The 22,737-nt window shown below is 44.7% G+C and overlaps 20 non-coding genes across 20 annotated transcripts; all 20 read right to left on the bottom strand.

The window, feature by feature from the left end:
• Nucleotides 1-498: 498 nt before the first annotated feature.
• Nucleotides 499-576, bottom strand: trnaf-gaa (transfer RNA phenylalanine (anticodon GAA)). Its single transcript has one exon. It is a non-coding gene; the product is annotated as a tRNA-Phe (tRNA).
• Nucleotides 577-1,773: 1,197 nt separating this feature from the next.
• trnae-cuc (transfer RNA glutamic acid (anticodon CUC)) lies at nt 1,774-1,845 on the bottom strand. Its single transcript has one exon. It is a non-coding gene; the product is annotated as a tRNA-Glu (tRNA).
• A 915-nt stretch (nt 1,846-2,760) lies between these two features.
• Nucleotides 2,761-2,838, bottom strand: trnaf-gaa (transfer RNA phenylalanine (anticodon GAA)). The gene has a single exon. It is a non-coding gene; the product is annotated as a tRNA-Phe (tRNA).
• Nucleotides 2,839-4,035: 1,197 nt separating this feature from the next.
• trnae-cuc (transfer RNA glutamic acid (anticodon CUC)) lies at nt 4,036-4,107 on the bottom strand. Its single transcript has one exon. It is a non-coding gene; the product is annotated as a tRNA-Glu (tRNA).
• A 914-nt stretch (nt 4,108-5,021) lies between these two features.
• On the bottom strand, nt 5,022-5,099 carry trnaf-gaa (transfer RNA phenylalanine (anticodon GAA)). The gene has a single exon. It is a non-coding gene; the product is annotated as a tRNA-Phe (tRNA).
• A 1,197-nt stretch (nt 5,100-6,296) lies between these two features.
• trnae-cuc (transfer RNA glutamic acid (anticodon CUC)) lies at nt 6,297-6,368 on the bottom strand. The gene has a single exon. It is a non-coding gene; the product is annotated as a tRNA-Glu (tRNA).
• A 915-nt stretch (nt 6,369-7,283) lies between these two features.
• On the bottom strand, nt 7,284-7,361 carry trnaf-gaa (transfer RNA phenylalanine (anticodon GAA)). The gene has a single exon. It is a non-coding gene; the product is annotated as a tRNA-Phe (tRNA).
• Nucleotides 7,362-8,557: 1,196 nt separating this feature from the next.
• On the bottom strand, nt 8,558-8,629 carry trnae-cuc (transfer RNA glutamic acid (anticodon CUC)). Its single transcript has one exon. It is a non-coding gene; the product is annotated as a tRNA-Glu (tRNA).
• A 915-nt stretch (nt 8,630-9,544) lies between these two features.
• On the bottom strand, nt 9,545-9,622 carry trnaf-gaa (transfer RNA phenylalanine (anticodon GAA)). Its single transcript has one exon. It is a non-coding gene; the product is annotated as a tRNA-Phe (tRNA).
• Nucleotides 9,623-10,819: 1,197 nt separating this feature from the next.
• trnae-cuc (transfer RNA glutamic acid (anticodon CUC)) lies at nt 10,820-10,891 on the bottom strand. Its single transcript has one exon. It is a non-coding gene; the product is annotated as a tRNA-Glu (tRNA).
• Nucleotides 10,892-11,806: 915 nt separating this feature from the next.
• On the bottom strand, nt 11,807-11,884 carry trnaf-gaa (transfer RNA phenylalanine (anticodon GAA)). Its single transcript has one exon. It is a non-coding gene; the product is annotated as a tRNA-Phe (tRNA).
• A 1,197-nt stretch (nt 11,885-13,081) lies between these two features.
• Nucleotides 13,082-13,153, bottom strand: trnae-cuc (transfer RNA glutamic acid (anticodon CUC)). The gene has a single exon. It is a non-coding gene; the product is annotated as a tRNA-Glu (tRNA).
• A 915-nt stretch (nt 13,154-14,068) lies between these two features.
• On the bottom strand, nt 14,069-14,146 carry trnaf-gaa (transfer RNA phenylalanine (anticodon GAA)). The gene has a single exon. It is a non-coding gene; the product is annotated as a tRNA-Phe (tRNA).
• A 1,197-nt stretch (nt 14,147-15,343) lies between these two features.
• On the bottom strand, nt 15,344-15,415 carry trnae-cuc (transfer RNA glutamic acid (anticodon CUC)). The gene has a single exon. It is a non-coding gene; the product is annotated as a tRNA-Glu (tRNA).
• A 915-nt stretch (nt 15,416-16,330) lies between these two features.
• trnaf-gaa (transfer RNA phenylalanine (anticodon GAA)) lies at nt 16,331-16,408 on the bottom strand. The gene has a single exon. It is a non-coding gene; the product is annotated as a tRNA-Phe (tRNA).
• A 1,197-nt stretch (nt 16,409-17,605) lies between these two features.
• trnae-cuc (transfer RNA glutamic acid (anticodon CUC)) lies at nt 17,606-17,677 on the bottom strand. The gene has a single exon. It is a non-coding gene; the product is annotated as a tRNA-Glu (tRNA).
• A 915-nt stretch (nt 17,678-18,592) lies between these two features.
• Nucleotides 18,593-18,670, bottom strand: trnaf-gaa (transfer RNA phenylalanine (anticodon GAA)). The gene has a single exon. It is a non-coding gene; the product is annotated as a tRNA-Phe (tRNA).
• A 1,197-nt stretch (nt 18,671-19,867) lies between these two features.
• Nucleotides 19,868-19,939, bottom strand: trnae-cuc (transfer RNA glutamic acid (anticodon CUC)). Its single transcript has one exon. It is a non-coding gene; the product is annotated as a tRNA-Glu (tRNA).
• A 915-nt stretch (nt 19,940-20,854) lies between these two features.
• trnaf-gaa (transfer RNA phenylalanine (anticodon GAA)) lies at nt 20,855-20,932 on the bottom strand. The gene has a single exon. It is a non-coding gene; the product is annotated as a tRNA-Phe (tRNA).
• Nucleotides 20,933-22,129: 1,197 nt separating this feature from the next.
• Nucleotides 22,130-22,201, bottom strand: trnae-cuc (transfer RNA glutamic acid (anticodon CUC)). Its single transcript has one exon. It is a non-coding gene; the product is annotated as a tRNA-Glu (tRNA).
• Between the last annotated feature and the right edge of the window lie 536 nt (nt 22,202-22,737).

Raw genomic sequence — 22,737 nt, 5'->3', positions numbered from 1 at the left:
AAGCAATGGCTGTTATTCCAAATAATTCCCATCCCTTGGGATTCCGTGTGGATTTGTTTCGTTATGAAGATTTGATTGTAAAAGTTACTAAAAACCGAATAAAAAGTATGAAAAATTGGGATGGCCCATATGGGGATCGGGCCCGCGCTCTTGGCTTTATTAATACCACGCCCTAAACGACCGATTTAACCGGCAACAAAATGCCCCAGGGCTGCGTGAAAGCCCAGCCTAGATGATTTTGTATCCGGCACACACTGGGTGATAGAGTTACTGCATAAGAATTGAACACATCGCATCGCTTAAACATTGTTCACTCTTCATATACAAAACTGGGCAGAGTATAAATAGAAAGTAACAGAAAAAGAGCGCCGAATCTAAAAAAAATCATGTCGAAAATTAGTATCACGCAACCGCTGAACAGCTCTTCCCTCAAGCACTGTCTCGATATCAAACCAGCTTCTCCCCTTAAAATGAAGAAAACGCAAAATCACCAGATATTGCCAAAACCCGGGATTGAACCAGGGACCTTTAAATCTTCAGTCTAACGCTCTCCCAACTGAGCTATTTCTTCCCGACAGAAAACGAAGCAAAACTTTCTCACACCTTTTTGAAAGAAAACTTAAACCCCGGAAGGAATTGCCCCGCACACTCAGTCCTCATTTCTGGGCAATGAGCTCCGGATGTGTTCATGTAATGTATAATGATATTGAAAATCTTAATGCTCATGTTAACTTATCATTGCCCACGATCCAGGCACTCTCTGATTCCGGTATTGTGCACGTTGCTAAGTTGAAAATATGCATTTTTCCGCACTGGCAATGAATTGACTGATAGCCGGGCTGTGATCAGTTCGGTTTGTTAGGGTGAGGCCGCGCATGAACGTACATGGAAGAATAATGATCATTGTGATTGTTCTCACACTGCACTTAAATGTTGGCAAACCGTAAAGTGTCAAACAGCAATTGTCGTTCCATATGTTCATTTAATGTTCTGCTGAAGTGTTCATAAAGACACAAAGTTTGCACACCAGGCTAGATCTCACAGTGCTGAAGACACAGTGAAATATACTGGAGAGTTTATAACTGTTTCAGAACATAACATGTCAGCAAAATTCCGTGTTCTGTTCTCGGCACTGATGCGTTGTGAAAGGGAGACGGGCCAAAGTCCTATTGAGCCGCACTGACCCCGAGCCAAGGTGAAATTAAAGCAGGTTCAGTTCTTAGCATTGATATGATGAAGAGAGATAACAGTCGCGAATCAACGTTAGTGATGGTGAATCTCGGTTAGATCAAAAACTCCATGAATTCTCTGCCGGGAAATTCAGATCTTGGAAATCGCCTGTGAACGCTAAACATTGATATGCAGTTAGCCAATGTTCAATATAGAAGGGGCCCAGGCCAAATGAATGCTCAAGGATAAGTTATCAGTGCCCATGGTCCAGGCATTCCCTGATTCCAGTCTTGCACACGTTGCGAAGTTTAAAATGCTGAATATTTCCACAGTGGCAATGCATTGATTGATGATAAGCCCGAGTGCTGTGGCGCAAATAGGTACCTGGAAGACTAAAGATAGCCATGATTGGCAAAATTTACGTTGTCTATCAGCAATTGGAGTTCCACTTGTTGAGCGAGATCTTGTCATTTAGTGCAGATTTTAAAACAGAAGTGTCTGTTGTATCACGACACGCTGCTGATGGTTGGGGCGACAACAGCGAGGTGAGCTGCAAGCTTGTTCAGGAACATCATTGCATTTCGAAGCACCGCAAATACAATGTTCCCTGACCGGGAATCGAACCCGGGCCGCGGCGGTGAGAGCGCCGAATCCTAACCACTAGACCACCAGGGAAGCTGCTGCAAACGTCTGTGCCAGCAAGCAGACCAACCCAGTCTTTCCTCCTTGCTGTTTCGAAATTCTCATCACATTCGCGCCAGGGAAAACTGTTCGCAGCAAATGGCAGTTGTTGTGGAGAACACCAAAGACATGTCCGCGCAATCGCAGCGTTAAGTGCGGCTAGGCTTCCACTGAAATCCATTTCATTCTCTCCTTTTTCCGGGAATTTTCACTCTCGGTACCGTGTGAACATTTCCTTTTGTGCTTTTGTCCTGAACTTCAGCCTTTTGCCCAACTCCAGGCGACAGAACCGTTCTGTCTGCCTGTTCTGCTTATAACCATTGACGCAAACAGGTCTCCAGTTCAGGGGTTATCAGCAAAGCAAGAAACACGTATAAACAGAAAGTTGTGCTCTGCACACCGTCGGCAAAGAAGCAATGGCTGTTATTCCAAATAATTCCCATCCCTTGGGATTCCGTGTGGATTTGTTTCGTTATGAAGATTTGATTGTAAAAGTTACTAAAAACCGAATAAAAAGTATGAAAAATTGGGATGGCCCATATGGGGATCGGGCCCGCGCTCTTGGCTTTATTAATACCACGCCCTAAACGACCGAGTTAACCGGCAACAAAAGGCCCCAGGGCTGCGTGAAAGCCCAGCCTAGATGATTTTGTATCCGGCACACACTGGGTGATAGAGTTACTGCATAAGAATTGAACACATCGCATCGCTTAAACATTGTTCACTCTTCATATACAAAACTGGGCAGAGTATAAATAGAAAGTAACAGAAAAAGAGCGCCGAATCTAAAAAAAATCATGTCGAAAATTAGTATCACGCAACCGCTGAACAGCTCTTCCCTCAAGCACTGTCTCGATATCAAACCAGCTTCTCCCCTTAAAATGAAGGAAACGCAAAATCACCAGATATTGCCGAAACCCGGGATTGAACCAGGGACCTTTAGATCTTCAGTCTAACGCTCTCCCAACTGAGCTATTTCTTCCCGACAGAAAACGAAGCAAAACTTTCTCACACCTTTTTGAAAGAAAACTTAAACCCCGGAAGGAATTGCCCCGCACACTCAGTCCTCATTTCTGGGCAATGAGCTCCGGATGTGTTCATGTAATGTATAATGATATTGAAAATCTTAATGCTCATGTTAACTTATCATTGCCCACGATCCAGGCACTCTCTGATTCCGGTATTGTGCACGTTGCTAAGTTGGAAATTTGCATTTTTCCGCACTGGCAATGAATTGACTGATAGCCGGGCTGTGATCAGCTCGGTTTGTTAGGGTGATGCCGCGCATGAACGTACATGGAAGAATAATGATCATTGTGATTGTTCTCACACTGCACTTAAATGTTGGCAAACCGTAAAGTGTCAAACAGCAATTGTCGTTCCATATGTTCATTTAATGTTCTGCTGAAGTGTTCATAAAGACACAAAGATTGCACACCAGGCTAGATCTCACAGTGCTGAAGACACAGTGAAATATACTGGAGAGTTTATAACTGTTTCAGAACATAACATGTCAGCTAAATTCCCTGTTCTGTTCTCGGCACTGATGCGTTGTGAAAGGGAGACGGGCCAAAGTCCTATTGAGCCGCACTGACCCCGAGCCAAGGTGAAATTAAAGCAGGTTCAGTTCTTAGCATTGATATGATGAAGAGAGATAACAGTCGCGAATCAACGTTAGTGATGGTGAATCTCGGTTAGATCAAAAACTCCATGAATTCTCTGCCGGGAAATTCAGATCTTGGAAATCGCCTGTGAACGCTAAACATTGATATGCAGTGAGCCAATGTTCAATATAGAAGGGGCCCAGGCCAAATGAATGCTCAAGGATAAGTTATCAGTGCCCATGGTCCAGGCATTCCCTGATTCCAGTCTTGCACACGTTGCGAAGTTTAAAATTCTGAATATTTCCACAGTGGCAATGCATTGATTGATGATAAGCCCGAGTGCTGTGGCGCAAATAGGTACCTGGAAGACTAAAGATAGCCATGATTGGCAAAATTTACGTTGTCTATCAGCAATTGGAGTTCCACTTGTTGAGCGAGATCTTGTCATTTAGTGCAGATTTTAAAACAGAAGTGTCTGTTGTATCACGACACGCTGCTGATGGTTGGGGCGACAACAGCGAGGTGAGCTGCAAGCTTGTTCAGGAACATCATTGCATTTCGAAGCACCGCAAATACAATGTTCCCTGACCGGGAATCGAACCCGGGCCGCGGCGGTGAGAGCGCCGAATCCTAACCACTAGACCACCAGGGAAGCTGCTGCAAACGTCTGTGCCAGCAAGCAGACCAACCCAGTCTTTCCTCCTTGCTGTTTCGAAATTCTCATCACATTCGCGCCAGGGAAAACTGTTCGCAGCAAATGGCAGTTGTTGTGGAGAACACCAAAGACATGTCCGCGCAATCGCAGCGTTAAGTGCGGATAGGCTTCCACTGAAATCCATTTCATTCTCTCCTTTTTCCGGGAATTTTCACTCTCGGTACCGTGTGAACATTTCATTTTGTGCTTTTGTCCTGAACTTCAGCCTTTTGCCCAACTCCAGGCGACAGAACCGTTCTGTCTGCCTGTTCTGCTTATAACCATTGACGGAAACAGGTCTCCAGTTCAGGGGTTATCAGCAAAGCAAGAAACACGTATAAACAGAAAGTTGTGCTCTGCACACCGTCGGCAAAGAAGCAATGGCTGTTATTCCAAATAATTCCCATCCCTTGGGATTCCGTGTGGATTTGTTTCGTTATGAAGATTTGATGGTAAAAGTTACTAAAAACCGAATAAAAAGTATGAAAAATTGGGATGGCCCATTTGGGGATCGGGCCCGCGCTCTTGGCTTTATTAATACCACGCCCTAAACGACCGATTTAACCGGCAACAAAAGGCCCCAGGGCTGCGTGAAAGCCCAGCCTCGATGATTTTGTATCCGGCACACACTGGGTGATAGAGTTACTGCATAAGAATTGAACACATCGCATCGCTTAAACATTGTTCACTCTTCATATACAAAACTGGGCAGAGTATAAATAGAAAGTAACAGAAAAAGAGCGCCGAATCTATAAAAATCATGTCGAAAATTAGTATCACGCAACCGCTGAACAGCTCTTCCCTCAAGCACTGTCTCGATATCAAACCAGCTTCTCCCCTTAAAATGAAGGAAACGCAAAATCACCAGATATTGCCGAAACCCGGGATTGAACCAGGGACCTTTAGATCTTCAGTCTAACGCTCTCCCAACTGAGCTATTTCTTCCCGACAGAAAACGAAGCAAAACTTTCTCACACCTTTTTGAAAGAAAACTTAAACCCCGGAAGGAATTGCCCCGCACACTCAGTCCTCATTTCTGGGCAATGAGCTCCGGATGTGTTCATGTAATGTATAATGATATTGAAAATCTTAATGCTCATGTTAACTTATCATTGCCCATGATCCAGGCACTCTCTGATTCCGGTATTGTGCACGTTGCTAAGTTGGAAATTTGCATTTTTCCGCACTGGCAATGAATTGACTGATAGCCGGGCTGTGATCAGCACGGTTTGTTAGGGTGATGCCGCGCATGAACGTACATGGAAGAATAATGATCATTGTGATTGTTCTCACACTGCACTTAAATGTTGGCAAACCGTAAAGTGTCAAACAGCAATTGTCGTTCCATATGTTAATTTAATGTTCTGCTGAAGTGTTCATAAAGACACAAAGATTGCACACCAGGCTAGATCTCACAGTGCTGAAGACACAGTGAAATATACTGGAGAGTTTATAACTGTTTCAGAACATAACATGTCAGCAAAATTCCCTGTTCTGTTCTCGGCACTGATGCGTTGTGAAAGGGAGACGGGACAAAGTCCTATTGAGCCGCACTGAACCCGAGCCAAGGTGAAATTAAAGCAGGTTCAGTTCTTAGCATTGATATGATGAAGAGAGATAACAGTCGCGAATCAACGTTAGTGATGGTGAATCTCGGTTAGATCAAAAACTCCATGAATTCTCTGCCGGGAAATTCAGATCTTGGTAATCGCCTGTGAACGCTAAACATTGATATGCAGTGAGCCAATGTTCAATATAGAAGGGGCCCAGGCCAAATGAATGCTCAAGGATAAGTTATCAGTGCCCATGGTCCAGGCATTCCCTGATTCCAGTCTTGCACACGTTGCGAAGTTTAAAATGCTGAATATTTCCACAGTGGCAATGCATTGATTGATGATAAGCCCGAGTGCTGTGGCGCAAATAGGTACCTGGAAGACTAAAGATAGCCATGATTGGCAAAATTTACGTTGTCTATCAGCAATTGGAGTTCCACTTGTTGAGCGAGATCTTGTCATTTAGTGCAGATTTTAAAACAGAAGTGTCTGTTGTATCACGACACGCTGCTGATGGTTGGGGCGACAACAGCGAGGTGAGCTGCAAGCTTGTTCAGGAACATCATTGCATTTCGAAGCACCGCAAATACAATGTTCCCTGACCGGGAATCGAACCCGGGCCGCGGAGGTGAGAGCGCCGAATCCTAACCACTAGACCACCAGGGAAGCTGCTGCAAACGTCTGTGCCAGCAAGCAGACCAACCCAGTCTTTCCTCCTTGCTGTTTCGAAATTCTCATCACATTCGCGCCAGGGAAAACTGTTCGCAGCAAATGGCAGTTGTTGTGGAGAACACCAAAGACATGTCCGCGCAATCGCAGCGTTAAGTGCGGCTAGGCTTCCACTGAAATCCATTTCATTCTCTCCTTTTTCCGGGAATTTTCACTCTCGGTACCGTGTGAACATTTCATTTTGTGCTTTTGTCCTGAACTTCAGCCTTTTGCCCAACTCCAGGCGACAGAACCGTTCTGTCTGCCTGTTCTGCTTATAACCATTGACGGAAACAGGTCTCCAGTTCAGGGGTTATCAGCAAAGCAAGAAACACGTATAAACAGAAAGTTGTGCTCTGCACACCGTCGGCAAAGAAGCAATGGCTGTTATTCCAAATAATTCCCATCCCTTGCGATTCCGTGTGGATTTGTTTCGTTATGAAGATTTGATGGTAAAAGTTACTAAAAACCGAATAAAAAGTATGAAAAATTGGGATGGCCCATATGGGGATCGGGCCCGCGCTCTTGGCTTTATTAATACCACGCCCTAAACGAACGATTTAACCGGCAACAAAAGGCCCCAGGGCTGCGTGAAAGCCCAGCCTCGATGATTTTGTATCCGGCACACACTGGGTGATAGAGTTACTGCATAAGAATTGAACACATCGCATCGCTTAAACATTGTTCACTCTTCATATACAAAACTGGGCAGAGTATAAATAGAAAGTAACAGAAAAAGAGCGCCGAATCTAAAAAAAATCATGTCGAAAATTAGTATCACGCAACCGCTGAACAGCTCTTCCCTCAAGCACTGTCTCGATATCAAACCAGCTTCTCCCCTTAAAATTAAGGAAACGCAAAATCACCAGATATTGCCGAAACCCGGGATTGAACCAGGGACCTTTAGATCTTCAGTCTAACGCTCTCCCAACTGAGCTATTTCTTCCCGACAGAAAACGAAGCAAAACTTTCTCACACCTTTTTGAAAGAAAACTTAAACCCCGGAAGGAATTGCCCCGCACACTCAGTCCTCATTTCTGGGCAATGAGCTCCGGATGTGTTCATGTAATGTATAATGATATTGAAAATCTTAATGCTCATGTTAACTTATCATTGCCCACGATCCAGGCACTCTCTGATTCCGGTATTGTGCACGTTGCTAAGTTGAAAATTTGCATTTTTCCGCACTGGCAATGAATTGACTGATAGCCGGGCTGTGATCAGCTCGGTTTGTTAGGGTGATGCCGCGCATGAACGTACATGGAAGAATAATGATCATTGTGATTGTTCTCACACTGCACTTAAATGTTGGCAAACCGTAAAGTGTCAAACAGCAATTGTCGTTCCATATGTTCATTTAATGTTCTGCTGAAGTGTTCATAAAGACACTAAGATTGCACACCAGGCTAGATCTCACAGTGCTGAAGACACAGTGAAATATACTGGAGAGTTTATAACTGTTTCAGAACATAACATGTCAGCAAAATTCCCTGTTCTGTTCTCGGCACTGATGCGTTGTGAAAGGGAGACGGGCCAAAGTCCTATTGAGCCGCACTGACCCCGAGCCAAGGTGAAATTAAAGCAGGTTCAGTTCTTAGCATTGATATGATGAAGAGAGATAACAGTTGCGAATCAACGTTAGTGATGGTGAATCTCGGTTAGATCAAAAACTCCATGAATTCTCTGCCGGGAAATTCAGATCTTGGTAATCGCCTGTGAACGCTAAACATTGATATGCAGTGAGCCAATGTTCAATATAGAAGGGGCCCAGGCCAAATGAATGCTCAAGGATAAGTTATCAGTGCCCATGGTCCAGGCATTCCCTGATTCCAGTCTTGCACACGTTGCGAAGTTTAAAATGCTGAATATTTCCACAGTGGCAATGCATTGATTGATGATAAGCCCGAGTGCTGTGGCGCAAATAGGTACCTGGAAGACTAAAGATAGCCATGATTGGCAAAATTTACGTTGTCTATCAGCAATTGGAGTTCCACTTGTTGAGCGAGATCTTGTCATTTAGTGCAGATTTTAAAACAGAAGTGTCTGTTGTATCACGACACGCTGCTGATGGTTGGGGCGACAACAGCGAGGTGAGCTGCAACTTGTTCAGGAACATCATTGCATTTCGAAGCACCGCAAATACAATGTTCCCTGACCGGGAATCGAACCCGGGCCGCGGCGGTGAGAGCGCCGAATCCTAACCACTAGACCACCAGGGAAGCTGCTGCAAACGTCTGTGCCAGCAAGCAGACCAACCCAGTGTTTCCTCCTTGCTGTTTCGAAATTCTCATCACATTCGCGCCAGGGAAAACTGTTCGCAGCAAATGGCAGTTGTTGTGGAGAACACCAAAGACATGTCCGCGCAATCGCAGCGTTAAGTGCGGCTAGGCTTCCACTGAAATCCATTTCATTCTCTCCTTTTTCCGGGAATTTTCACTCTCGGTACCGTGTGAACATTTCATTTTGTGCTTTTGTCCTGAACTTCAGCCTTTTGCCCAACTCCAGGCGACAGAACCGTTCTGTCTGCCTGTTCTGCTTATAACCATTGACAGAAACAGGTCTCCAGTTCAGGGGTTATCAGCAAAGCAAGAAACACGTATAAACAGAAAGTTGTGCCCTGCACACCGTCGGCAAAGAAGCAATGGCTGTTATTCCAAATAATTCCCATCCCTTGGGATTCCGTGTGGATTTGTTTCGTTATGAAGATTTGATTGTAAAAGTTACTAAAAACCGAATAAAAAGTATGAAAAATTGGGATGGCCCATATGGGGATCGGGCCCGCGCTCTTGGCTTTATTAATACCACGCCCTAAACGACCGATTTAACCGGCAACAAAATGCCCCAGGGCTGCGTGAAAGCCCAGCCTAGATGATTTTGTATCCGGCACACACTGGGTGATAGAGTTACTGCATAAGAATTGAACACATCGCATCGCTTAAACATTGTTCACTCTTCATATACAAAACTGGGCAGAGTATAAATAGAAAGTAACAGAAAAAGAGCGCCGAATCTAAAAAAAATCATGTCGAAAATTAGTATCACGCAACCGCTGAACAGCTCTTCCCTCAAGCACTGTCTCGATATCAAACCAGCTTCTCCCCTTAAAATGAAGGAAACGCAAAATCACCAGATATTGCCGAAACCCGGGATTGAACCAGGGACCTTTAGATCTTCAGTCTAACGCTCTCCCAACTGAGCTATTTCTTCCCGACAGAAAACGAAGCAAAACTTTCTCACACCTTTTTGAAAGAAAACTTAAACCCCGGAAGGAATTGCCCCGCACACTCAGTCCTCATTTCTGGGCAATGAGCTCCGGATGTGTTCATGTAATGTATAATGATATTGAAAATCTTAATGCTCATGTTAACTTATCATTGCCCACGATCCAGGCACTCTCTGATTCCGGTATTGTGCACGTTGCTAAGTTGGAAATTTGCATTTTTCCGCACTGGCAATGAATTGACTGATAGCCGGGCTGTGATCAGCTCGGTTTGTTAGGGTGATGCCGCGCATGAACGTACATGGAAGAATAATGATCATTGTGATTGTTCTCACACTGCACTTAAATGTTGGCAAACCGTAAAGTGTCAAACAGCAATTGTCGTTCCATATGTTCATTTAATGTTCTGCTGAAGTGTTCATAAAGACACAAAGATTGCACACCAGGCTAGATCTCACAGTGCTGAAGACACAGTGAAATATACTGGAGAGTTTATAACTGTTTCAGAACATAACATGTCAGCAAAATTCCCTGTTCTGTTCTCGGCACTGATGCGTTGTGAAAGGGAGACGGGCCAAAGTCCTATTGAGCCGCACTGACCCCGAGCCAAGGTGAAATTAAAGCAGGTTCAGTTCTTAGCATTGATATGATGAAGAGAGATAACAGTCGCGAATCAACGTTAGTGATGGTGAATCTCGGTTAGATCAAAAACTCCATGAATTCTCTGCCGGGAAATTCAGATCTTGGTAATCGCCTGTGAACGCTAAACATTGATATGCAGTGAGCCAATGTTCAATATAGAAGGGGCCCAGGCCAAATGAATGCTCAAGGATAAGTTATCAGTGCCCATGGTCCAGGCATTCCCTGATTCCAGTCTTGGACACGTTGCGAAGTTTAAAATGCTGAATATTTCCACAGTGGCAATGCATTGATTGATGATAAGCCCGAGTGCTGTGGCGCAAATAGGTACCTGGAAGACTAAAGATAGCCATGATTGGCAAAATTTACGTTGTCTATCAGCAATTGGAGTTCCACTTGTTGAGCGAGCTCTTGTCATTTAGTGCAGATTTTAAAACAGAAGTGTCTGTTGTATCACGACACGCTGCTGATGGTTGGGGCGACAACAGCGAGGTGAGCTGCAAGCTTGTTCAGGAACATCATTGCATTTCGAAGCACCGCAAATACAATGGTCCCTGACCGGGAATCGAACCCGGGCCGCGGCGGTGAGAGCGCCGAATCCTAACCACTAGACCACCAGGGAAGCTGCTGCAAACGTCTGTGCCAGCAAGCAGACCAACCCAGTCTTTCCTCCTTGCTGTTTCCAAATTCTCATCACATTCGCGCCAGGGAAAACTGTTCGCAGCAAATGGTAGTTGTTGTGGAGAACACCAAAGACATGTCCGCGCAATCGCAGCGTTAAGTGCGGCTAGGCTTCCACTGAAATCCATTTCATTCTCTCCTTTTTCCGGGAATTTTCACTCTCGGTACCGTGTGAACATTTCATTTTGTGCTTTTGTCCTGAACTTCAGCCTTTTGCCCAACTCCAGGCGACAGAACCGTTCTGTCTGCCTGTTCTGCTTATAACCATTGACAGAAACAGGTCTCCAGTTCAGGGGTTATCAGCAAAGCAAGAAACACGTATAAACAGAAAGTTGTGCCCTGCACACCTTCGGCAAAGAAGCAATGGCAGTTATTCCAAATAATTCCCATCCCTTGGGATTCCGTGTGGATTTGTTTCGTTATGAAGATTTGATTGTAAAAGTTACTAAAAACCGAATAAAAAGTATGAAAAATTGGGATGGCCCATATGGGGATCGGGCCCGCGCTCTTGGCTTTATTAATACCACGCCCTAAACGACCGATTTAACCGGCAACAAAATGCCCCAGGGCTGCGTGAAAGCCCAGCCTAGATGATTTTGTATCCGGCACACACTGGGTGATAGAGTTACTGCATAAGAATTGAACACATCGCATCGCTTAAACATTGTTCACTCTTCATATACAAAACTGGGCAGAGTATAAATAGAAAGTAACAGAAAAAGAGCGCCGAATCTAAAAAAAATCATGTCGAAAATTAGTATCACGCAACCGCTGAACAGCTCTTCCCTCAAGCACTGTCTCGATATCAAACCAGCTTCTCCCCTTAAAATGAAGGAAACGCAAAATCACCAGATATTGCCGAAACCCGGGATTGAACCAGGGAACTTTAGATCTTCAGTCTAACGCTCTCCCAACTGAGCTATTTCTTCCCGACAGAAAACGAAGCAAAACTTTCTCACACCTTTTTGAAAGAAAACTTAAACCCCGGAAGGAATTGCCCCGCACACTCAGTCCTCATTTCTGGGCAATGAGCTCCGGATGTGTTCATGTAATGTATAATGATATTGAAAATCTTAATGCTCATGTTAACTTATCATTGCCCACGATCCAGGCACTCTCTGATTCCGGTATTGTGCACGTTGCTAAGTTGGAAATTTGCATTTTTCCGCACTGGCAATGAATTGACTGATAGCCGGGCTGTGATCAGCTCGGTTTGTTAGGGTGATGCCGCGCATGAACGTACATGGAAGAATAATGATCATTGTGATTGTTCTCACACTGCACTTAAATGTTGGCAAACCGTAAAGTGTCAAACAGCAATTGTCGTTCCATATGTTCATTTAATGTTCTGCTGAAGTGTTCATAAAGACACAAAGATTGCACACCAGGCTAGATCTCACAGTGCTGAAGACACAGTGAAATATACTGGAGAGTTTATAACTGTTTCAGAACAAAACATGTCAGCAAAATTCCGTGTTCTGTTCTCGGCACTGATGCGTTGTGAAAGGGAGACGGGCCAAAGTCCTATTGAGCCGCACTGACCCCGAGCCAAGGTGAAATTAAAGCAGGTTCAGTTCTTAGCATTGATATGATGAAGAGAGATAACAGTCGCGAATCAACGTTAGTGATGGTGAATCTCGGTTAGATCAAAAACTCCATGAATTCTCTGCCGGGAAATTCAGATCTTGGAAATCGCCTGTGAACGCTAAACATTGATATGCAGTGAGCCAATGTTCAATATAGAAGGGGCCCAGGCCAAATGAATGCTCAAGGATAAGTTATCAGTGCCCATGGTCCAGGCATTCCCTGATTCCAGTCTTGCACACGTTGCGAAGTTTAAAATGCTGAATATTTCCACAGTGGCAATGCATTGATTGATGATAAGCCCGAGTGCTGTGGCGCAAATAGGTACCTGGAAGACTAAAGATAGCCATGATTGGCAAAATTTACGTTGTCTATCAGCAATTGGAGTTCCACTTGTTGAGCGAGATCTTGTCATTTAGTGCAGATTTTAAAACAGAAGTGTCTGTTGTATCACGACACGCTGCTGATGGTTGGGGCGACAACAGCGAGGTGAGCTGCAAGCTTGTTCAGGAACATCATTGCATTTCGAAGCACCGCAAATACAATGTTCCCTGATCGGGAATCGAACCCGGGCCGCGGCGGTGAGAGCGCCGAATCCTAACCACTAGACCACCAGGGAAGCTGCTGCAAACGTCTGTGCCAGCAAGCAGACCAACCCAGTCTTTCCTCCTTGCTGTTTCGAAATTCTCATCACATTCGCGCCAGGGAAAACTGTTCGCAGCAAATGGCAGTTGTTGTGGAGAACACCAAAGACATGTCCGCGCAATCGCAGCGTTAAGTGCGGCTAGGCTTCCACTGAAATCCATTTCATTCTCTCCTTTTTCCGGGAATTTTCACTCTCGGTACCGTGTGAACATTTCATTTTGTGCTTTTGTCCTGAACTTCAGCCTTTTGCCCAACTCCAGGCGACAGAACCGTTCTGTCTGCCTGTTCTGCTTATAACCATTGACAGAAACAGGTCTCCAGTTCAGGGGTTATCAGCAAAGCAAGAAACACGTATAAACAGAAAGTTGTGCCCTGCACACCGTCGGCAAAGAAGCAATGGCTGTTATTCCAAATAATTCCCATCCCTTGGGATTCCGTGTGGATTTGTTTCGTTATGAAGATTTGATTGTAAAAGTTACTAAAAACCGAATAAAAAGTATGAAAAATTGGGATGGCCCATATGGGGATCGGGCCCGCGCTCTTGGCTTTATTAATACCACGCCCTAAACGACCGATTTAACCGGCAACAAAATGCCCCAGGGCTGCGTGAAAGCCCAGCCTAGATGATTTTGTATCCGGCACACACTGGGTGATAGAGTTACTGCATAAGAATTGAACACTTCGCATCGCTTAAACATTGTTCACTCTTCATATACAAAACTGGGCAGAGTATAAATAGAAAGTAACAGAAAAAGAGCGCCGAATCTAAAAAAAATCATGTCGAAAATTAGTATCACGCAACCGCTGAACAGCTCTTCCCTCAAGCACTGTCTCGATATCAAACCAGCTTCTCCCCTTAAAATGAAGGAAACGCAAAATCACCAGATATTGCCGAAACCCGGGATTGAACCAGGGACCTTTAGATCTTCAGTCTAACGCTCTCCCAACTGAGCTATTTCTTCCCGACAGAAAACTAAGCAAAACTTTCTCACACCTTTTTGAAAGAAAACTTAAACCCCGGAAGGAATTGCCCCGCACACTCAGTCCTCATTTCTGGGCAATGAGCTCCGGATGTGTTCATGTAATGTATAATGATATTGAAAATCTTAATGCTCATGTTAACTTATCATTGCCCACGATCCAGGCACTCTCTGATTCCGGTATTGTGCACGTTGCTAAGTTGGAAATTTGCATTTTTCCGCACTGGCAATGAATTGACTGATAGCCGGGCTGTGATCAGCTCGGTTTGTTAGGGTGATGCCGCGCATGAACGTACATGGAAGAATAATGATCATTGTGATTTTTCTCACACTGCACTTAAATGTTGGCAAACCGTAAAGTGTCAAACAGCAATTGTCGTTCCATATGTTCATTTAATGTTCTGCTGAAGTGTTCATAAAGACACAAAGATTGCACACCAGGCTAGATCTCACAGTGCTGAAGACACAGTGAAATATACTGGAGAGTTTATAACTGTTTCAGAACATAACATGTCAGCAAAATTCCCTGTTCTGTTCTCGGCACTGATGCGTTGTGAAAGGGAGACGGGCCAAAGTCCTATTGAGCCGCACTGACCCCGAGCCAAGGTGAAATTAAAGCAGGTTCAGATCTTAGCATTGATATGATGAAGAGAGATAACAGTCGCGAATCAACGTTAGTGATGGTGAATCTCGGTTAGATCAAAAACTCCATGAATTCTCTGCCGGGAAATTCAGATCTTGGTAATCGCCTGTGAACGCTAAACATTGATATGCAGTGAGCCAATGTTCAATATAGAAGGGGCCCAGGCCAAATGAATGCTCAAGGATAAGTTATCAGTGCCCATGGTCCAGGCATTCCCTGATTCCAGTCTTGGACACGTTGCGAAGTTTAAAATGCTGAATATTTCCACAGTGGCAATGCATTGATTGATGATAAGCCCGAGTGCTGTGGCGCAAATAGGTACCTGGAAGACTAAAGATAGCCATGATTGGCAAAATTTACGTTGTCTATCAGCAATTGGAGTTCCACTTGTTGAGCGAGCTCTTGTCATTTAGTGCAGATTTTAAAACAGAAGTGTCTGTTGTATCACGACACGCTGCTGATGGTTGGGGCGACAACAGCGAGGTGAGCTGCAAGCTTGTTCAGGAACATCATTGCATTTCGAAGCACCGCAAATACAATGTTCCCTGACCGGGAATCGAACCCGGGCCGCGGCGGTGAGAGCGCCGAATCCTAACCACTAGACCACCAGGGAAGCTGCTGCAAACGTCTGTGCCAGCAAGCAGACCAACCCAGTCTTTCCTCCTTGCTGTTTCGAAATTCTCATCACATTCGCGCCAGGGAAAACTGTTCGCAGCAAATGGTAGTTGTTGTGGAGAACACCAAAGACATGTCCGCGCAATCGCAGCGTTAAGTGCGGCTAGGCTTCCACTGAAATCCATTTCATTCTCTCCTTTTTCCGGGAATTTTCACTCTCGGTACCGTGTGAACATTTCATTTTGTGCTTTTGTCCTGAACTTCAGCCTTTTGCCCAACTCCAGGCGACAGAACCGTTCTGTCTGCCTGTTCTGCTTATAATCATTGACGGAAACAGGTCTCCAGTTCAGGGGTTATCAGCAAAGCAAGAAACACGTATCAACAGAAAGTTGTGCTCTGCACACCGTCGGCAAAGAAGCAATGGCTGTTATTCCAAATAATTCCCGTCCCTTGGGATTCCGTGTGGATTTGTTTCGTTATGAAGATTTGATTGTAAAAGTTACTAAAAACCGAATAAAAAGTATGAAAAATTGGGATGGCCCATATGGGGATCGGGCCCGCGCTCTTGGCTTTATTAATACCACGCCCTAAACGACCGATTTAACCGGCAACAAAATGCCCCAGGGCTGCGTGAAAGCCCAGCCTAGATGATTTTGTATCCGGCACACACTGGGTGATAGAGTTACTGCATAAGAATTGAACACATCGCATCGCTTAAACATTGTTCACTCTTCATATACAAAACTGGGCAGAGTATAAATAGAAAGTAACAGAAAAAGAGCGCCGAATCTAAAAAAAATCATGTCGAAAATTAGTATCACGCAACCGCTGAACAGCTCTTCCCTCAAGCACTGTCTCGATATCAAACCAGCTTCTCCCCTTAAAATGAAGAAAACGCAAAATCACCAGATATTGCCGAAACCCAGGATTGAACCAGGGACCTTTAAATCTTCAGTTTAACGCTCTCCCAACTGAGCTATTTCTTCCCGACAGAAAACGAAGCAAAACTTTCTCACACCTTTTTGAAAGAAAACTTAAACCCCGGAAGGAATTGCCCCGCACACTCAGTCCTCATTTCTGGGCAATGAGCTCCGGATGTGTTCATGTAATGTATAATGATATTGAAAATCTTAATGCTCATGTTAACTTATCATTGCCCAATATCCAGGCACTCTCTGATTCCGGTATTGTGCACGTTGCTAAGTTGAAAATATGCATTTTTCCGCACTGGCAATGAATTGACTGATAGCCGGGCTGTGATCAGCTCGGTTTGTTAGGGTGATGCCGCGCATGAAAGTACATGGAAGAATAATGATCATTGTGATTGTTCTCACACTGCACTTAAATGTTGGCAAACCGTAAAGTGTCAAACAGCAATTGTCGTTCCATATGTTCATTTAATGTTCTGCTGAAGTGTTCATAAAGACACAAAGTTTGCACACCAGGCTAGATCTCACAGTGCTGAAGACACAGTGAAATATACTGGAGAGTTTATAACTGTTTCAGAACATAACATGTCAGCAAAATTCCGTGTTCTGTTCTCGGCACTGATGCGTTGTGAAAGGGAGACGGGCCAAAGTCCTATTGAGCCGCACTGACCCCGAGCCAAGGTGAAATTAAAGCAGGTTCAGTTCTTAGCATTGATATGATGAAGAGAGATAACAGTCGCGAATCAACGTTAGTGATGGTGAATCTCGGTTAGATCAAAAACTCCATGAATTCTCTGCCGGGAAATTCAAATCTTGGAAATCGCCTGTGAACGCTAAACATTGATATGCAGTGAGCCAATGTTCAATATAGAAGGGGCCCAGGCCAAATGAATGCTCAAGGATAAGTTATCAGTGCCCATGGTCCAGGCATTCCCTGATTCCAGTCTTGCACACGTTGCGAAGTTTAAAATGCTGAATATTTCCACAGTGGCAATGCATTGATTGATGATAAGCCCGAGTGCTGTGGCGCAAATAGGTACCTGGAAGACTAAAGATAGCCATGATTGGCAAAATTTACGTTGTCTATCAGCAATTGGAGTTCCACTTGTTGAGCGAGATCTTGTCATTTAGTGCAGATTTTAAAACAGAAGTGTCTGTTGTATCACGACACGCTGCTGATGGTTGGGGCGACAACAGCGAGGTGAGCTGCAAGCTTGTTCAGGAACATCATTGCATTTCGAAGCACCGCAAATACAATGTTCCCTGACCGGGAATCGAACCCGGGCCGCGGCGGTGAGAGCGCCGAATCCTAACCACTAGACCACCAGGGAAGCTGCTGCAAACGTCTGTGCCAGCAAGCAGACCAACCCAGTCTTTCCTCCTTGCTGTTTCGAAATTCTCATCACATTCGCGCCAGGGAAAACTGTTCGCAGCAAATGGCAGTTGTTGTGGAGAACACCAAAGACATGTCCGCGCAATCGCAGCGTTAAGTGCGGCTAGGCTTCCACTGAAATCCATTTCATTCTCTCCTTTTTCCGGGAATTTTCACTCTCGGTACCGTGTGAACATTTCATTTTGTGCTTTTGTCCTGAACTTCAGCCTTTTGCCCAACTCCAGGCGACAGAACCGTTCTGTCTGCCTGTTCTGCTTATAACCATTGACGGAAACAGGTCTCCAGTTCAGGGGTTATCAGCAAAGCAAGAAACACGTATAAACAGAAAGTTGTGCTCTGCACACCGTCGGCAAAGAAGCAATGGCTGTTATTCCAAATAATTCCCATCCCTTGGGATTCCGTGTGGATTTGTTTCGTTATGAAGATTTGATTGTAAAAGTTACTAAAAACCGAATAAAAAGTATGAAAAATTGGGATGGCCCATATGGGGATCGGGCCCGCGCTCTTGGCTTTATTAATACCACGCCCTAAACGACCGATTTAACCGGCAACAAAATGCCCCAGGGCTGCGTGAAAGCCCAGCCTAGATGATTTTGTATCCGGCACACACTGGGTGATAGAGTTACTGCATAAGAATTGAACACATCGCATCGCTTAAACATTGTTCACTCTTCATATACAAAACTGGGCAGAGTATAAATAGAAAGTAACAGAAAAAGAGCGCCGAATCTAAAAAAAATCATGTCGAAAATTAGTATCACGCAACCGCTGAACAGCTCTTCCCTCAAGCACTGTCTCGATATCAAACCAGCTTCTCCCCTTAAAATGAAGGAAACGCAAAATCACCAGATATTGCCGAAACCCGGGATTGAACCAGGGACCTTTAGATCTTCAGTCTAACGCTCTCCCAACTGAGCTATTTCTTCCCGACAGAAAACGAAGCAAAACTTTCTCACACCTTTTTGAAAGAAAACTTAAACCCCGGAAGGAATTGCCCCGCACACTCAGTCCTCATTTCTGGGCAATGAGCTCCGGATGTGTTCATGTAATGTATAATGATATTGAAAATCTTAATGCTCATGTTAACTTATCATTGCCCACGTTCCAGGCACTCTCTGATTCCGGTATTGTGCACGTTGCTAAGTTGGAAATTTGCATTTTTCCGCACTGGCAATGAATTGACTGATAGCCGGGCTGTGATCAGCTCGGTTTGTTAGGGTGATGCCGCGCATGAACGTACATGGAAGAATAATGATCATTGTGATTGTTCTCACACTGCACTTAAATGTTGGCAAACCGTAAAGTGTCAAACAGCAATTGTCGTTCCATATGTTCATTTAATGTTCTGCTAAAGTGTTCATAAAGACACAAAGATTGCACACCAGGCTAGATCTCACAGTGCTGAAGACACAGTGAAATATACTGGAGAGTTTATAACTGTTTCAGAACATAACATGTCAGCAAAATTCCGTGTTCTGTTCTCGGCACTGATGCGTTGTGAAAGGGAGACGGGCCAAAGTCCTATTGAGCCGCACTGACCCCGAGCCAAGGTGAAATTAAAGCAGGTTCAGTTCTTAGCATTGATATGATGAAGAGAGATAACAGTCGCGAATCAACGTTAGTGATGGTGAATCTCGGTTAGATCAAAAACTCCATGAATTCTCTGCCGGGAAATTCAGATCTTGGTAATCGCCTGTGAACGCTAAACATTGATATGCAGTGAGCCAATGTTCAATATAGAAGGGGCCCAGGCCAAATGAATGCTCAAGGATAAGTTATCAGTGCCCATGGTCCAGGCATTCCCTGATTCCAGTCTTGCACACGTTGCGAAGTTTAAAATGCTGAATATTTCCACAGTGGCAATGCATTGATTGATGATAAGCCCGAGTGCTGTGGCGCAAATAGGTACCTGGAAGACTAAAGATAGCCATGATAGGCAAAATTTACGTTGTCTATCAGCAATTGGAGTTCCACTTGTTGAGCGAGATCTTGTCATTTAGTGCAGATTTTAAAACAGAAGTGTCTGTTGTATCACGACACGCTGCTGATGGTTGGGGCGACAACAGCGAGGTGAGCTGCAAGCTTGTTCAGGAACATCATTGCATTTCGAAGCACCGCAAATACAATGTTCCCTGACCGGGAATCGAACCCGGGCCGCGGCGGTGAGAGCGCCGACTCCTAACCACTAGACCACCAGGGAAGCTGCTGCAAACGTCTGTGCCAGCAAGCAGACCAACCCAGTCTTTCCTCCTTGCTGTTTCGAAATTCTCATCACATTCGCGCCAGGGAAAACTGTTCGCAGCAAATGGCAGTTGTTGTGGAGAACACCAAAGACATGTCCGCGCAATCGCAGCGTTAAGTGCGGCTAGGCTTCCACTGAAATCCATTTCATTCTCTCCTTTTTCCGGGAATTTTCACTCTCGGTACCCTGTGAACATTTCATTTTGTGCTTTTGTCCTGAACTTCAGCCTTTTGCCCAACTCCAGGCGACAGAACCGTTCTGTCTGCCTGTTCTGCTTATAACCATTGACGGAAACAGGTCTCCAGTTCAGGGGTTATCAGCAAAGCAAGAAACACGTATAAACAGAAAGTTGTGCTCTGCACACCGTCGGCAAAGAAGCAATGGCTGTTATTCCAAATAATTCCCATCCCTTGGGATTCCGTGTGGATTTGTTTCGTTATGAAGATTTGATTGTAAAAGTTACTAAAAACCGAATAAAAAGTATGAAAAATTGGGATGGCCCATATGGGGATCGGGTCCGCGCTCTTGGCTTTATTAATACCACGCCCTAAACGACCGATTTAACCGGCAACAAAATGCCCCAGGGCTGCGTGAAAGCCCAGCCTAGATGATTTTGTATCCGGCACACACTGGGTGATAGAGTTACTGCGTAAGAATTGAACACATCGCATCGCTTAAACATTGTTCACTCTTCATATACAAAACTGGGCAGAGTATAAATAGAAAGTAACAGAAAAAGAGCGCCGAATCTAAAAAAAATCATGTCGAAAATTAGTATCACGCAACCGCTGAACAGCTCTTCCCTCAAGCACTGTCTCGATATCAAACCAGCTTCTCCCCTTAAAATGAAGGAAACGCAAAATCACCAGATATTGCCGAAACCCGGGATTGAACCAGGGACCTTTAGATTTTCAGTCTAACGCTCTCCCAACTGAGCTATTTCTTCCCGACAGAAAACGAAGCAAAACTTTCTCACACCTTTTTGAAAGAAAACTTAAACCCCGGAAGGAATTGCCCCGCACACTCAGTCCTCATTTCTGGGCAATGAGCTCCGGATGTGTTCATGTAATGTATAATGATATTGAAAATCTTAATGCTCATGTTAACTTATCATTGCCCACGTTCCAGGCACTCTCTGATTCCGGTATTGTGCACGTTGCTAAGTTGGAAATTTGCATTTTTCCGCACTGGCAATGAATTGACTGATAGCCGGGCTGTGATCAGCTCGGTTTGTTAGGGTGATGCCGCGCATGAACGTACATGGAAGAATAATGATCATTGTGATTGTTCTCACACTGCACTTAAATGTTGGCAAACCGTAAAGTGTCAAACAGCAATTGTCGTTCCATATGTTCATTTAATGTTCTGCTAAAGTGTTCATAAAGACACAAAGATTGCACACCAGGCTAGATCTCACAGTGCTGAAGACACAGTGAAATATACTGGAGAGTTTATAACTGTTTCAGAACATAACATGTCAGCAAAATTCCGTGTTCTGTTCTCGGCACTGATGCGTTGTGAAAGGGAGACGGGCCAAAGTCCTATTGAGCCGCACTGACCCCGAGCCAAGGTGAAATTAAAGCAGGTTCAGTTCTTAGCATTGATATGATGAAGAGAGATAACAGTCGCGAATCAACGTTAGTAATGGTGAATCTCGGTTAGATCAAAAACTCCATGAATTCTCTGCCGGGAAATTCAGATCTTGGAAATCGCCTGTGAACGCTAAACATTGATATGCTGTGAGCCAATGTTCAATATAGAAGGGGCCCAGGCCAAATGAATGCTCAAGGATAAGTTATCAGTGCCCATGGTCCAGGCATTTCCTGATTCCAGTCTTGCACACGTTGCGAAGTTTAAAATGCTGAATATTTCCACAGTGGCAATGCATTGATTGATGATAAGCCCGAGTGCTGTGGCGCAAATAGGTACCTGGAAGACTAAAGATAGCCATGATTGGCAAAATTTACGTTGTCTATCAGCAATTGGAGTTCCACTTGTTGAGCGAGATCTTGTCATTTAGTGCAGATTTTAAAACAGAAGTGTCTGTTGTATCACGACACGCTGCTAATGGTTGGGGCGACAACAGCGAGGTGAGCTGCAAGCTTGTTCAGGAACATCATTGCATTTCGAAGCACCGCAAATACAATGTTCCCTGACCGGGAATCGAACCCGGGCCGCGGCGGTGAGAGCGCCGAATCCTAACCACTAGACCACCAGGGAAGCTGCTGCAAACGTCTGTGCCAGCAAGCAGACCAACCCAGTCTTTCCTCCTTGCTGTTTCGAAATTCTCATCACATTCGCGCCAGGGAAAACTGTTCGCAGCAAATGGCAGTTGTTGTGGAGAACACCAAAGACATGTCCGCGCAATCGCAGCGTTAAGTGCGGCTAGGCTTCCACTGAAATCCATTTCATTCTCTCCTTTTTCCGGGAATTTTCACTCTCGGTACCCTGTGAACATTTCATTTTGTGCTTTTGTCCTGAACTTCAGCCTTTTGCCCAACTCCAGGCGACAGAACCGTTCTGTCTGCCTGTTCTGCTTATAACCATTGACGGAAACAGGTCTCCAGTTCAGGGGTTATCAGCAAAGCAAGAAACACGTATAAACAGAAAGTTGTGCTCTGCACACCGTCGGCAAAGAAGCAATGGCTGTTATTCCAAATAATTCCCATCCCTTGGGATTCCGTGTGGATTTGTTTCGTTATGAAGATTTGATTGTAAAAGTTACTAAAAACCGAATAAAAAGTATGAAAAATTGG

This window comes from Pristiophorus japonicus, chromosome 25 (assembly GCF_044704955.1).
Source record: "Pristiophorus japonicus isolate sPriJap1 chromosome 25, sPriJap1.hap1, whole genome shotgun sequence".
Lineage (NCBI taxonomy): Eukaryota > Metazoa > Chordata > Chondrichthyes > Pristiophoridae > Pristiophorus > Pristiophorus japonicus.
The sequence above is the reverse complement of the archived record's forward strand: the minus strand, read 5'-3'. Positions and strand labels throughout refer to the sequence as shown.